This window comes from Hipposideros armiger, unplaced genomic scaffold (genome assembly GCF_001890085.2).
Source record: "Hipposideros armiger isolate ML-2016 unplaced genomic scaffold, ASM189008v1 scaffold_237, whole genome shotgun sequence".
In the NCBI taxonomy this organism is placed as follows: Eukaryota; Metazoa; Chordata; class Mammalia; order Chiroptera; family Hipposideridae; genus Hipposideros; species Hipposideros armiger.
The window spans coordinates 1,537,204-1,551,430 of record NW_017731587.1 but is presented as its reverse complement, the minus strand read 5'-3'; positions in this window follow the sequence as shown (position 1 = coordinate 1,551,430).

Here is a 14,227-nt window from a genome sequence, read left to right as displayed (position 1 = left end):
GTCCAAAGAAAGCTGTATTAATATCAAAGTCAATTTTAAGTAATGTCAGGCAAATAGTATTTCTAAAGATAAAAACTTCATTAAAAAGTTTCAGGGCTGGCCGAGTGGCTCAGTTGGTTAAGAGCTCGCTCAAGAGTTTGAGCTCTGAGCAACAGCGGTTCAAGTCCAGCCTGAGCTGAGCAGCCGCTGAGCTGCCAACAGGTGGCAGGGTGGCTCAGCTAAAAAAAAAAAAAAAAGTTTCAATTTTCCAGGAAGTTATAATTCTATATGTGTACTCAGTTAGTAACAATCTCAAAAGATTTAAAGCAAAAATTAACACAACTAGAAAGAATATAGGAGAATCTACAGTCATGCTGGGACTATTTTCATGCTCGCATCTATCTGATGGAAAAAGCAAACAAAATTGTAAAGATATAAGATTTGAACAATGACGTAAGTGAAATTGACTGTTCCCAACCACTACAAAGTACATAGTTTTTACAAGTACACATGGAACTTAAGAAAATGACCATGTGCTGAGCTTTAAAGTAAATTTCAAATAATTGAAATTATATAGTCTCTGACCACAATACATTTAAGCTAAAAAAATTGCTTTAAATATAAGTAGAAAATTCTCATATGCCTTAAATTTAAGAATTATACATTAGATAATCTTTGAGTAAAACAAGAAATCATGGTGGAAATCAGGAAATTTTTGAATAGTAATGAAAATAATTGAATTATAATAAAATTTATACATCAAAACTTGTGAGATGAGCTAAACCATAGATATAAGAAAGCATTAGCTTTGAACAAATATATTAGAAAAGAAAAAGACTGAATATTAAAGATTAGTAGTTTTTGAAAGAAAAACACACAGAGAAATGATTCACACTTCCAAAAGTTGGTTCTTAGATTAATAAAATCAACAACTCTGGCAAGACCCATCATTTAAAAAAAAAAATTTAAATAACCAATATCAAGAATGTAAAAAGGAACATCACTAGAGATCCTACAGAAATTGTTGCTAAAAGTACTCTAAACAACTTTATACCAATATAGTTGATCATTTTTTTTAATGTAAAAATTTCTCAAGTAGATACAATATACCAAAACTGTCTCGAGAAAAATAAAATGAATAATCATATAACTATTAAATTGGGTCTTCTAGTAATCCTTATTAATTCCCTATATCTTAGTAAAAATGCTTTGTGTATGCTGCATATAGTTTAATACACTACTATCTGTTAGTTCACAACTGTGTGACTAAAATTATGCCAGACAGTAAAGGTTGGGGAGAAAGATTTAAAAGCTATGGTAGTTTCTAATCTTTAGGAGTGTATAATCTAGTTATTGAAACACATACGAGTGGCATATGGAAGAGTTAAGATTTAGATAATGACATTGAGGAGAGAAAGTGTCTACATAAACACACAATCCTTTATCATGAACCCTGTGCACTTCTATCCCATTCTCCCCGTAACTATAGTTTCTCTTAGGTTGTTTCTAAATGTGGTCAGTAGAATACCTTTTTTCATGGAGGAGGACTGTTAATGAAATACTGTGCTATGTGAACTATGTGCTCTGGTTAACCTGTGACCAGAGGAACCAAAAGTCTCCAAACCTTCCCAGATGGCTTATACTTGGCCAGTGATGCTACTGGCTGCATGTATTGGAATTTTTAAGTTGATGCATTTATCTCAATGGATTGCCTCATTAAGTTTGCAGATGTCCTGTCAGTGGAAGATCTTTTGTTATTTTAAATTACCCTGCTTTTATTAGAATTTTCCAGTGCACCATCCAGAATCAGATAGTTAACACATTTTCAGCACAGAACAAAGTAGCATGTATTTAAATCTCAGGAGAGAAAAAGCTCTTTAACTTAGACAGTTATGATTCAACATGTGAAATTTTAGAAAAATAGAGAAAGCATGGAAATTCCAACCTAAAATTCACCATGTTGCTTTCCATTTGGTCAACACGAGATTTGGTGGAATCAGTTGAATTTGAACTAAATGCAAATGTATTCCGAGTTAACTGCCCTCTCAGGAAAGAACCCAGGCTTCTAAAACTGCTACAACTGTTTTAAGAGAAAGACTTTCCATGCAAAGTATACTCAAATAACGTGTTTCAAGGGAAAGATAAAACAATTCCAGATACCATTTGATTATAGCAACAGGAACACCTGGTGTTCTGGTGACTTCAGATTACTTCTAATTTTAGTAGACAATATAACTCTGCAGGTAAACCTCTGAGAATAAAGGCATAAGGGACAGTTTTAAATTAAATAATAATAATAATGCTCTCCACTTTAAACAAAAGGACAAAACTAAACATTGAAAGCAAAGGACGGTTCACTTTTTTAAGATTTTTTTAAGATTTTATTGGGGGAGGGGAACAGCATTGGGGAATCGGAGAAGGGGAATAGACAAGTTGCTGTCCTGTTCTTCAGTCTAGTGGTGAAGGATTTTGCTTCACTGGCCCATGTTGGTATTATCATTGCGCTCTTCCCAGGTGAGGCAGTCGCTTGCTGGCCATTGGATGGCGCTCAGGGCAGCTCACAGCAGCTCACATTGGCTGCCAGCCAGCCCCACTGCAACTTACTCTGTCGCCGGCGACTCCAGGCTGAGCTGTTGTTCACCATCTTAGCTATAGAGGGGACAGGGTCATTGGACCTCATATGTGGGATCCGAACTGGGGCCCTGCTGCTCAGAGCTGGCGTCCCAAGCCAACTCATAACCAATGCACCACTCGGGAGGGTTCACTTTTAATGTACAGGTTGAACCTGTGTATGCCAGCAGTGCTTTAAAGGGTCCACATTTACATTCACATTACCAGTTTGTACTAAATTTAGGAAGTTTAGGAAGCCATCCCTTAACAGCAGATTTTACTGCACTGAAGAATGATTTTCAGAAGATATGTGGGTGAACACTTAGTAAGAACTGAAAGCATTTGTGATTTTCTTGGATAACTTTCCCCTTATTCATACCAAATACTATTGGTTATCTTAAAAATAAACAGATTTGGAGTTCTTTAAAAATAGTCTTCATCGTTTAGATCTCTAACAGTTTTAATATCTACTTTTATTAATGATATTATTGCTAATGTGTTTTTATTCTAATAAATGGGCTGTGGATGCTTAGAGAAGGAAGGATTTCATTAAAATTGCTGCAATTAATAGCACAGCTCCTACCTTTAAGATTAAAGAAACAAAGGTAAATCCGATCAAAAGATCTCCTTACATTTCTTTTATTATGGAAATTAAAAGCGAATCCCATGGCACTTTGTTCAGTAATTAGAGCCATCTTATAGAGCTTCTGAAGGTCACAGTAGCCTAGTGGAGTTATATCATTCACACATTTATGTCCTAGTTGTTAGATTCTAACTTCTACAAGATGTAAATGCAGAAGAAGGATAGGATAGCTGTTTATTGGGGCCAAAACAGAAATGGTGTCTTAGAAAGACAGGAAGCAGAAGTCCAAACCTCTGTAACTTGTTAAGAACAGGCTGTATGTGTTTCTGATCAAGGAACATATAGTTCAACAAAACTTGGTTAAACATCTTCTATGATATGGATACTAGGCTGGATGCTTCTCACTTACCTCAATCCTCACAACAACAAAACTAATTTAATAACAGGCATTAGACATAGATTTCTAATACCAAAACAGTAGTATAAACCCAAGGAGCAAGCAGTAATAAAACTTTAGTTCACCCATTCCCCATTCACTCTAGAAATTTAGTTGTTATCTTGAAAGTATAAAGATTTGAATACCCAATGTCTGCTTACAGACTTCCCTGTTGTTGTTTTCTTTTGTCTAGCTCTGTGGTCTCCAAATTTTGATAGGCCAAAGAATTAAGGTATACTACTACCGTATTTGCCGGCGTATAAGACGACTGGGCGTATAAGACGACCCCCTAACATTTCCACTCAAAATACAGAGTTTGTTATATACTCGCCGTATAAGACTACCCCCTCTTCCGCACACCTTCCACACACCAAATAAAAGGTAAAACAATATCAGATTTGATTTGGCCCACTGAAGTGCAAACAAGCGTATTGTATTTCGTGTCACCACATAACCGTTTTGGTGATGTTGAGCCATCATGTCTGCTACATGTTTTTCGAGTTCTGGCCAGTGTGGGGTGCCTCTTCTTAATGCACACTTACCCCTTGGCATACTCTTTAATGCTTTCTCATTTGATTTCCAGTCCCGAACCATCTTTTCTGTTACTCCATATTGTCTTGCAGCAGCACAATTATTATTTTCCTTAGCAAAGTTTATAACTTTCAGTTTAAAATTTGCATCATACTTCTTTCTTTTGGCTGGTGCCATGATAGGGATGATAGGGGTTTGACTGGTCAACATTTTCTATGCTGTACTGTACAATGGTGCAGTATTGTGGTTGGCTGTTGGCTGTATACAAAGCCTGATTTGATTGGTCCCTGCTCCCTGTTTGCCCGCCCTGTCACTATAGCAGTCTGGTCCACCCTTGCATCAGCATCTCCCTGGGACCTCACTAGTGCGCAAGTGCGAGCTCTTCAACGTTCTAACAGGCACCATGATAGCGCAAAATCGCGAATCTTCAATGCATATGTAAAGAAATATACGGTAACCCGAATTTACCACACTCGCAAAATCGCACACAGCCGAGCATACACCCAGCAGCGCTGCTGATGCCTGAACGGTATGTGGAATGAAGTGGGCGGGCATCGGGAGGCCACTATGGCACGGGGCAAGCACTATGGGCAGTCTATCTGAAGTGTACCTGGCGTATAAGATGCCCCCCCACTTGGAGGCATATTTTTCAGGGCCAAAAAATCGTCTTATACGCCGGCAAATACGGTATATTCAAAACAAAGCAAAAAAAAAAAGTGTATTTTCCCTAGAAATGTCTTCTCATAGGAAACATGTAAGAGATCTTTCAGCTCTCTGTTCACAGGTTTTTAAAAAATGAAATAATGGGGCCGGCTGAGTGGCGCGTTGGTTGAGAGCTGGCTTGGGACGCCAGAGGGCCCTGGTTCGGCTCCCACATATGAGGACCAGTGACACTGCCCTCTACAAAAAAAAAAAAAAAAGAAATAATGTATTTTGGTTTTACTACTTCAGGTAATATATTTTATACTTAGCTTTTATTGTCTCATAAGTATAGGATGAGTTATAATCTGAACTTTTCAATTTAAAGTTAAAAGTTTCAGCTTGAGGACACTTTTGAAAGAATTGAGCACTAATGATGGTGGTTAATTATAACTTAGGAAGATCAGTAAAAACCAAGAAGCTTCCTGCCCAAGATATTAACTTTAATTCTAAAAGAAATTTTAAGATAATTATTTAAAAATAAACCTAAGGACAGTGCTAATTACTAAATACCAGATACTTTGGCATTTTATATATGGATATTCAAGGATCGCCACAAGAATCAGAGCGGATTTTATAAAGAGATTTACTTATAAGTTGAATTTGAATTTCAAAGCAAAATTTCAAAAACACCAATCAAAGAGATATCCACACATCATAATGTTAAGGCAACAGAATTCCACAAAAACTGGTGGGCATACAGCCATGCGTTAAGTTATTAATATTGATCTTTCTGCACACAAGAGTGATAAAAATTATAAGAAATTATTTCAATATACAATAACACTTCTTTTTGAATTGGAGTCCACTCTAATAACATGCTTCTTTGTTTAAAGATTAGTTTCCAGTCAAGAAATAACATTGCAAGCAAAGATTAATCAGGAAACTCCTGTATCACTTTTTTCCTCTCTGGTGAGGTGAGCTTAGAGTCTTCTTACTCGGAACTGCAGTCCTCAGACCAACATCAGCATCACCTGGGAGTTTGTAAAATTCAGAATCTCAGTCCCTACCCCAAACCAACTCAGTCAGAATAGGTATTTTAAGGAGATTCCCAAGTGCTTAACGTTTGAAAAAAATAGGCTTAAAGTTTCTCCTCTGAGATGGTTTTATGCTGAAGAATACAGAAGACCCTGCCACACATGCTCCGTCGTGTCTGCTGCCTTCCAAGGCTGGGGAGCACACCGATCCCCAGGGCACTCACAGCCTTGCCCTAAATGGACCCACATCCTAGCTCATGCTCTAGAGGTCTCTATCTAAGAAGAGGATCCCTCTCTCTTCAGTCACTGCCAAAGGAATACAGTAGAGACCACAATTTCTCAAATCACCTCTTCCTCCTTTAGCTGACATTCTTTATCAGACATAATTCCAAGAGGACTTGTTAATATATTTTGGGTTTGAATTATGTTTTTTTTTATTTTTCAACCATTTCTCACAACTGACTATGCTATGTCTTATAATGTAAAATATTTAATTTTAAAGTAAAACTTAAAAATGTGACACTGTTCTATATTATCTATACATCTGTCATAAAACTCTAACTTCTGGGGGGGAAAAAGTATATAGCAATGAAGAACAACTCTTCAAAAGGCCACAATAGCTGTTAGTGGACTCTCCACATCATATGCTGTGCATTTCCTGTTTATCTCTAATTATGGTATCTTTTCACCCATCGAATCTTTTCAGGTTAGTAAAGATAGTAAACCATTTGGCATTGGGATTTGCACAGAATTTATTAAGGAAATCAAGATACAGTGAATCTACTGAGGTGAACAAATCAGGTTCCTGAGCTAAAGCTCAAATTGTCTTAACATGCAGGCTGCCATTTTAACAAATCCATGGAAAATGAACGGGGAGTTTTGCTCTTGAATAATACAACCATGCTATTTAAAACTCTACTTTTTGTCTTTAAAAGAAAATATATTTAAATCGCTCATATTCACACCACCAACTAGTTATTTTCAGTTGGTCCAAATGCATGCATTGTTTATATTTGCCTTAACCGTTAACATCTCATTGTATATTCTGCCTCTTATACTTAATATTACATAAGAAACATGTTCCCATAATCCTACACTGCCTTGATGATGATCATTTTAAATAACTTTTTAAGAGTCCATCTTTTTTTTTTTAAGATTTTATTGGGGAATTGGGGGAGGGGAACAGTATTGGAGAATCAGAGAAGGGGAACAGACAAGTTGCTGTCCTTTTGTTCTTCAGTCTAATTGTAGAAGACATTGCTTCACTGGCCCATGTTGGTGTTATCATTGCGCTCTTCCTGGGTGAGGCAGTTGCTCGGCAGCCTTTGGATGGCCACTCACAGCAGCTCACGGCAGTTCATGCTGGCTGCCTGCCGCTCACGGTAGCTTATGGCAGCCCACTACAGCCCCACTGCAGCCTATGCCATTGCCAGCATCTCAAGGCAGCCCATCTCCAGGTTGAGCTGTTGTTCACCATCTTAGCTGTAGAGGGCGCAGCATCACTGGCCCTCATGTGGGATCTGAACCGGGGTTGTGCTGCTCAGAGTTGGTGTCCCAAGCCAACTCTTAACCAACGTGCCACTTGGCCAGCCCCCATAAGAGCCCATCTTAATGAGGTATACTCTTACCCATTATTTTATTGTTTGAACTTTAGTTTATTTTTAACCTCTTGCTATTGTACCTAAGACTGCTGTGAATGCCTTTGAGCATATAACATTATTCTTTTCTTTAATTATTTACTTTGTAAGGTTATAGTCCCAGAAGTAGGATTGCTAAAGACTGATAATATTATTAAATACATTGTATGCATTCCTGTTTAGGAACTCTTGCTTTTTTCTTTTTTCTTTTCATTTTTTTTTCTTTTTGCCCCTTTGAAACTGCCAGGGCCAAATTTCTCATTTTTAAACAAATATATGAAAACTTGAATTTAGTTCTTCTCACAAAAGCTTCCAGCTTGAGAAATCATTGGTGATTAAAACACAGGATCCAAATACAGCTTCATGACAATGAACCGCGAACCTTGAATATTCTCTTGCCTTGATATTTGTACAGAAAACACAAAGAAACATAGGAAAGCAATCTAATAACAGAAATCAAATAACTGAAATGCACACAAATATGCCAATAAAATTCATTCAAATATACCCTCCAAAAATAAACAAATGACCAGTCACCAACTATAAGAATATATGGAGCTTTTCTGTGTCCCATATGTTGCAAATTGGCTTTTTTCTGCCCCAAAGAAACCGCCTCCAATCTAGTAAATGCTAAAAGCATATAGTTTAACTGAAATTATGAACAGACACAGAAGACCAATTTAAACAGATGTCATAATCAGAAACATTTTTACCCCACTTACATGCATTAGTTAATAGTTGTCAAAATGGCCAGCTTGACAGAAAGAGAAGAATGGGGCCATTTCAATTATAGATTTTATGGAATTCCCCCAGAAGTTCCTCTTATAGTCAGTCCAAAGGTGTTGCATAAGCCCCCTCCTGGCAAGCAGGATACATCATCAATTTCTTTGACAGTTTTGAAAAGTCCACTATTCAAATTGCTCTTTCACCATTTCAGTCTCCATGGAAGATTCCAATATTTTAACATAATTCCAGATTCATTTCAAGTGTGCTGGCCTCTGAGCAGCTCTCAGATGGTGTCTTCTTGAGTGATCAGATCTGTTTAAAAAGTTTTAGAGATGGCTTCAATTTTATACTTCTCTCATACACATACATACCATTCATATATAGTGTCCTTGGCAACTTTTCAATTTTTTTATTAGTTTCAGGTGTGTAAAGCAACGTAATGATTAGACATTTACACACCTCACAAAGTGATAATCCCAACAAGTCTACTACCCCTCTGACATTGTGTATAGTTCCTACAATACCACTGACTATAATCCCTATGCTGTACTTTACATCCCATGACCATATATATATATATATATATATATATATATATATATATGTATGTATGTATTTTTAATTATCATTGACATTCATCATTATTTTATATTAATTTCAGGTGTACAATGCAGTGGTTAGGCTTTTATATAATTTATGAAGTGATCTCTAATAAGTCTACTACCCATTAGACACCATATATAGTTTTTATAACATGATTGACTATATTCCCATATTATCAACATTTGACATCCCCATGACTATTTTGTGACTACCAATTTGTACTTCCTAATTCCTTCACCTTTCTCACCCATCCCCCAAACCTCTCCCATCTAGCAACCGTCAGTGTGTTCTCTGTATCTATGAGTCTATTTCTGTTTTGTTTGTTAATTTATTCTGTACTTTAGATTCCACATGTAAGTGAGATCATACGATATTTGTCTTACTCAGTCTGACTTATTTCACTTAGGATAATATTCTCTGGGTCCATCCATGTTGTTGCAAATGGTAAGATTTCATTTTTTTTTAATGGCAGAGTAATACCCATTGTATAAATGTACCACAATTTCTTTATCCAATCATCTATTGATGGGCAATTTGGTTGTTTCCGTATCTTGGCTATTGTGAATAGTGCTGCAGTAAACATAGGGGTGCATATATATTTTTTGAAGTAGTGTTTAGGATTTCTTTGGATTGGAATTTCCAGGAGTGGAATTGCTGGGTCATGAAGTAGTTCCATTTTTATTTTTTTGAGGAACCTCCATATTGTTTTCCATAGTGACTGCACCAACGTTCAATCCCACCAACAGTGCATGAGGGTTCCCTTTTCTCCACATCCTCACCAGTACTTGTTGTTTGTTTATTTATTGATGATAGCCATTCTGACAGGAGTGTGGTGATGTCTCGTGGCTTTTATTTGTATTTCTCTAATGATTAATGACATTAAGCATCTTTTCATGTCTATTGGCCATTTGTATGTCCTCTTTGGAAAACGTTCAGGTCCTCTGCCCATTTTTTAATTGAATTGTTTGGGGATTTTGATGTTGAGTTGTTCAACATCGTGTTGGGTTTTTCATAAATTTTGGATGTTAACCTCATATCACATGTATCATTGGCAAATACCTTCTTCCATTCACTGGGAGGTCTCTTTGTTTTGTTGATGGTTACCTTTGCTGTGAAAAAACTTTCTAGTTTGATGTAGCCCCATTTCTTTATTCTTCTTTTTCCTTTGCCTGAGAAGATATATCAGTAAAAATATTACCAAGGGTAATGTCTGAGGATTTGCTTCCTATATTTTCTTCTAGGAGTTTTATGGTTTCAGGTCTTACATTTAAGTTTTGAATCCATTTTGAGTTTATTGTATATGGCATAAGAAGGTCGTCCAGTTTCACTTTTTTCATGTATCTGTCCACTTCCCCAGCACCATTTATTAAATAGACTGCCATTACCCTCATTGTACATTCTTGATTCCTTTGTCACAGATGAAATGAACATATAGGCATTGAACATATAGGCATGGATTTATTTCTGAGCTGTCTATTCTGTTCCATTGATTTGTGTGTCTGTTTTTATGCCAATACAATGCTGTTTTGATTACTATAACCTTTTAGTATAATTCAATATCAGGTAGCATGATTCTTTCAGTTTTGTTCTTTTTCAAGATTGCTATGGCTATTTGGTGTCTTTTAAGGTTCCATATCAATTTTAGGGTTATTTGTTCTAGTTCTGAGAAAAAAATGCCATTGGTATTTTGATAGGGAATACATGGAATCTATAGATTGCTTTGGTTAATATGGACATTTTAACTATATTAGTTCTTCCTATCCATGAGCATGGTATATGTTTTTATTTATTTTTTATCTTCTTTAATTTCTCTCTTCAATGTCTTATTTTCTGGGTGCAGGTCTTGTAACTCCCTTAGTTAAATTTATTCCTAAGTATTTTATTTTTTTAATGCAACTGTAAATGTGATTGTTTTCTTAATTTCTCTTTCTGATAGTTTGATATTGGTGTATAAAAATGCAACCAATTTCTGAATATTAATTGTGTATCCTGCCTGCTACTTTACTAAATTAATTTGGCACTTCTAATGCTTTTTTTGGTGGAATCTATTGGGGCTCTCTCTAGATATAGTATCATGTCACCAGCAAATAATGACAGTTTTACTTCTTAATTTCCACCTTTTGAGTTTTTTTGAATAGTTTGAGAAGAATAGGTGTTAATTCTTTTTTGAGTGTTTGGTAAAATCCACCTGTGAAGCCGGTCCAGGACTTTTGTTTGCTGGGAGCTTGTTGATAAGTGATTCAATTTCGTTAGTTGTAGTTGATCTGTTCAGGTTTTCTGTTTCTTCTTGATTCAGCCTTGGAAAATTGTATGCTTCTAGGAATTTATCAATTTCTTCCAGATTTTCTAATTTGTCAGTGTATAGTTGCTCAAGTATTTTCTTAAATTTTTTTGTATTTCTGTGGGATCTGTTGTCACTTCTCCTCTTTCATTTCTCATTTTATTTATTTGTGTCTTCTCACTTTTTACCTTGATGAGTCTTGTTAAAGATTTGTCAGTTTTGTTTATCTTTTCAAAAACCAAGCTCTTGTTTTCATTGATCTTTTGCATTGTTTTTAGCCTCTATTTCATTTATTTCTGCTCTGATCTTTATTATTTCCTTCCTTGTACTCATTTTGAGCTTTGTTTGCTGTTCTTTTTCCAGACCCATTAGGTATAAAGTTAGACTGTTTATTAGAGACTTTTCTTGTTTCTTTAGGTAGACCTGAATTGCTATGAATTTCCCCCTTAGAACTGCTTTCACTGTGTCCCATAGCTATTGGGCCATTGTGTTTTCATTTTTGTTTGTCTCAAAGTATATTTTGATTTCTTCCTTGATCTCATTGTTGACCCATTCATTTTTTAGTAGCATGTTATTTACCTTCCATTTGTTAATGTGTTTTTCAGTGTTTTTCTTGTAATTGATTTCTAGTTTCGTACCATTTTAATCAGAGGACACTTGATATGATTTTAATCTTAAATTTATTTAGACTTGTTTTGTGGCTTAACATGTGGTCAATCTTGGAAAATGTTCCATGTATACTTGAAAAGAAAGTATAATCTGCTACTTTGGTGGTGAAATGCTCTAAAAATATCAATTAAATCCAACTGGTCTAGTGTGTCATTTAAGGCTGCTGCTTCCATGTTGATTTTCTGTCTAGAGGAACTGTCCATTGGTGTCAGTGAGGTAGGTGTTAAAGTCCCCTACTATGATTGTGTTACTGTTCATCTCTGCCTTTATGTTGGTCGATATTTTTTTTCTATATTTAGGTGCTCCCATGTTGGGTGCATAAATATTTACTAGGTTCATGTTCTCTTATTTGATTGATCCCTTTATTCTGTAATGTCCTTCTTTTTAAAGACTATTTTGTCTGATATAAGTATTGCTACTCCAGATTTTTTTTCATTTCCATTTACATGAAATATCTTTTTTCATCCCTTTTACTTTCAGTCTTTGCATGTCTCTCAACCTGAGGTAGGTTTCTTCTAGACAGCACATGCATGGGTCTTATTCTCTTATCCATTCAGCTACCCTATGTCTTTTGATTGGAGTATTTAATCCATTTACATTTAAAGTGATTATTATTAGGTACATAGTTACTGCCATTTTATTATTCACATTTTTTATCTTTGTTTGTTTTCTCCTTTCTTCTGCTTAAAAGAGTCCTTTTAACATTTCTTATAATAACTTGCTTGGTGGTAATGAATTCCTTTGGCTTTTTCTTGTCTGGGAAGCTCTTTATCTCTCCATCAATTTTCAATTATAGCCTTGCTGGGTAGATAGTCTTGGTTGTAGGCCCTTGTTTTACATCACTGTGAATACTTTCTGCCACTCCCTTCTGGCCTGCAAAATTTATGTTGAGAAATCAGCTGATAGTCTTATCGGAGCTCCCTTGTAAGTGACAAGCTGTCTTTCTCTTGCTGCTTTTAGGATTCTCTCTTTTTCTTTAACCTTTGCCATTTTAATTATGATGTTTCTTGGCATGGGCTTGTTTGGGTTCATCTTGTTTGGAACTCACTGTGCTTCCTGAGCTTGTATGTCTATTTCCTTTGTCAGGCTAGGTAAAGTTTTCAATCATTATTTTTTCAAATAGGTTCTCAATTCCTTGCTTCCTCTTTTCTCTTTCTGGTATTCCTATGATGTTAATATTGTTCTTCTTAATGTTGTCCCAAATGTCCCTTAAACTATCATCATTTATAAAATTATTTTTTCTTTTTGCTGTTCTGATTGGGTGTTTTCTACTACTTCATCTTCTAAATCACTGATTTGATCCTCTGCTTCATCTAATCTGCTGTTGATTCATTATAATGTATTATTCATTTACATTATTATATTCTTTGTTTCTGACTGGTTCTTTTTTTATGATTTCTGTGTTCTTTATGCTTACTATCTCTTTGTCAAAATTCTCACTAAGTTCTTTAAGCATTCTTTTTTTTAAAAAAAATTGGGGAATTGGGGGGATGGGAACAGTGCTGGGGAATTAAGGGAAGGGGAACAGACAAGTTGCTCTCCTCTTGTTCTTCAGTCTAGTTTTGGAGGACGTTGCTTCACTGGCCCAAGTCAGCACCATCATTGCGCTCTTCCCGGGCGAGGCAGATCAGTTGCTGGCTCTGAACGGCCGCTCACTGCAGCTGCTGGACGCTCACGCTGGCTGCTGGCTACACACGGTAGCCCATGGCAACCCACTGCAGCAGGGGCTGCAGCCTACGCCATCGCTGGTGACTCCCAGCAGCCCAGCTCCAGGTTGAGCCATTGTACAGCATCTTAGCTGTGGAGAGCAGTGTCACTGGCCCTCATATGTTGGATCCAAACTGGGGCCTTCTGGCGTCCCAAGCCAGAAGTTTTTAACCATCGTGCCACTCGGCTGGCCTCCTTAAGCATTCTTATAACCAGTGTTTTAAACTCTGTCTCTGGTAAGTTTGTTACCTTCATTTCATTTAATTCTATTCCTGGAGGTTTCTCTTGTTCTTTTATTTGAGACACATGTTTTTGTTTCTTCATTCTGGCTGCCTCTCTGTGTTTGCTTCTATGTATTAGGTAGATCGCCTATGTCTGTAAGTCTTGACTGGGTGGTCTTATGTAGTATGTGTCCTATGTGGTCCAATAGTGCAATATCCCTGATCTCCTATGTATGTGTTCCAGGAGTTTCCCTTGTGTGGGTGTTAAGTATATTCTCCTGTTATAGCTGAGCCTAGATTGCTTTTTTGCATCAGTAAGTGGGATTGACTCCCAGGCTGACTGACTATGAGGGTTGGCTTTGCTCACAGTGTGTGAGCTGCTGTGGGGGTACCGACCCCTCTGAGTGGGGTTGGCCTCCATAGGCTCTTGTGCCTATAAAGTTCACCCTTTGGGTGTGTTGTTTATGGGGCAACCAGGTAGTGCTCTCGTGTGGCTGAAACCAATCTCTGGGTGTGTTGTCTCTGGTACCTCTTGGGAGGGGCTCCCATGCAGGCCAATTTCGGCCTT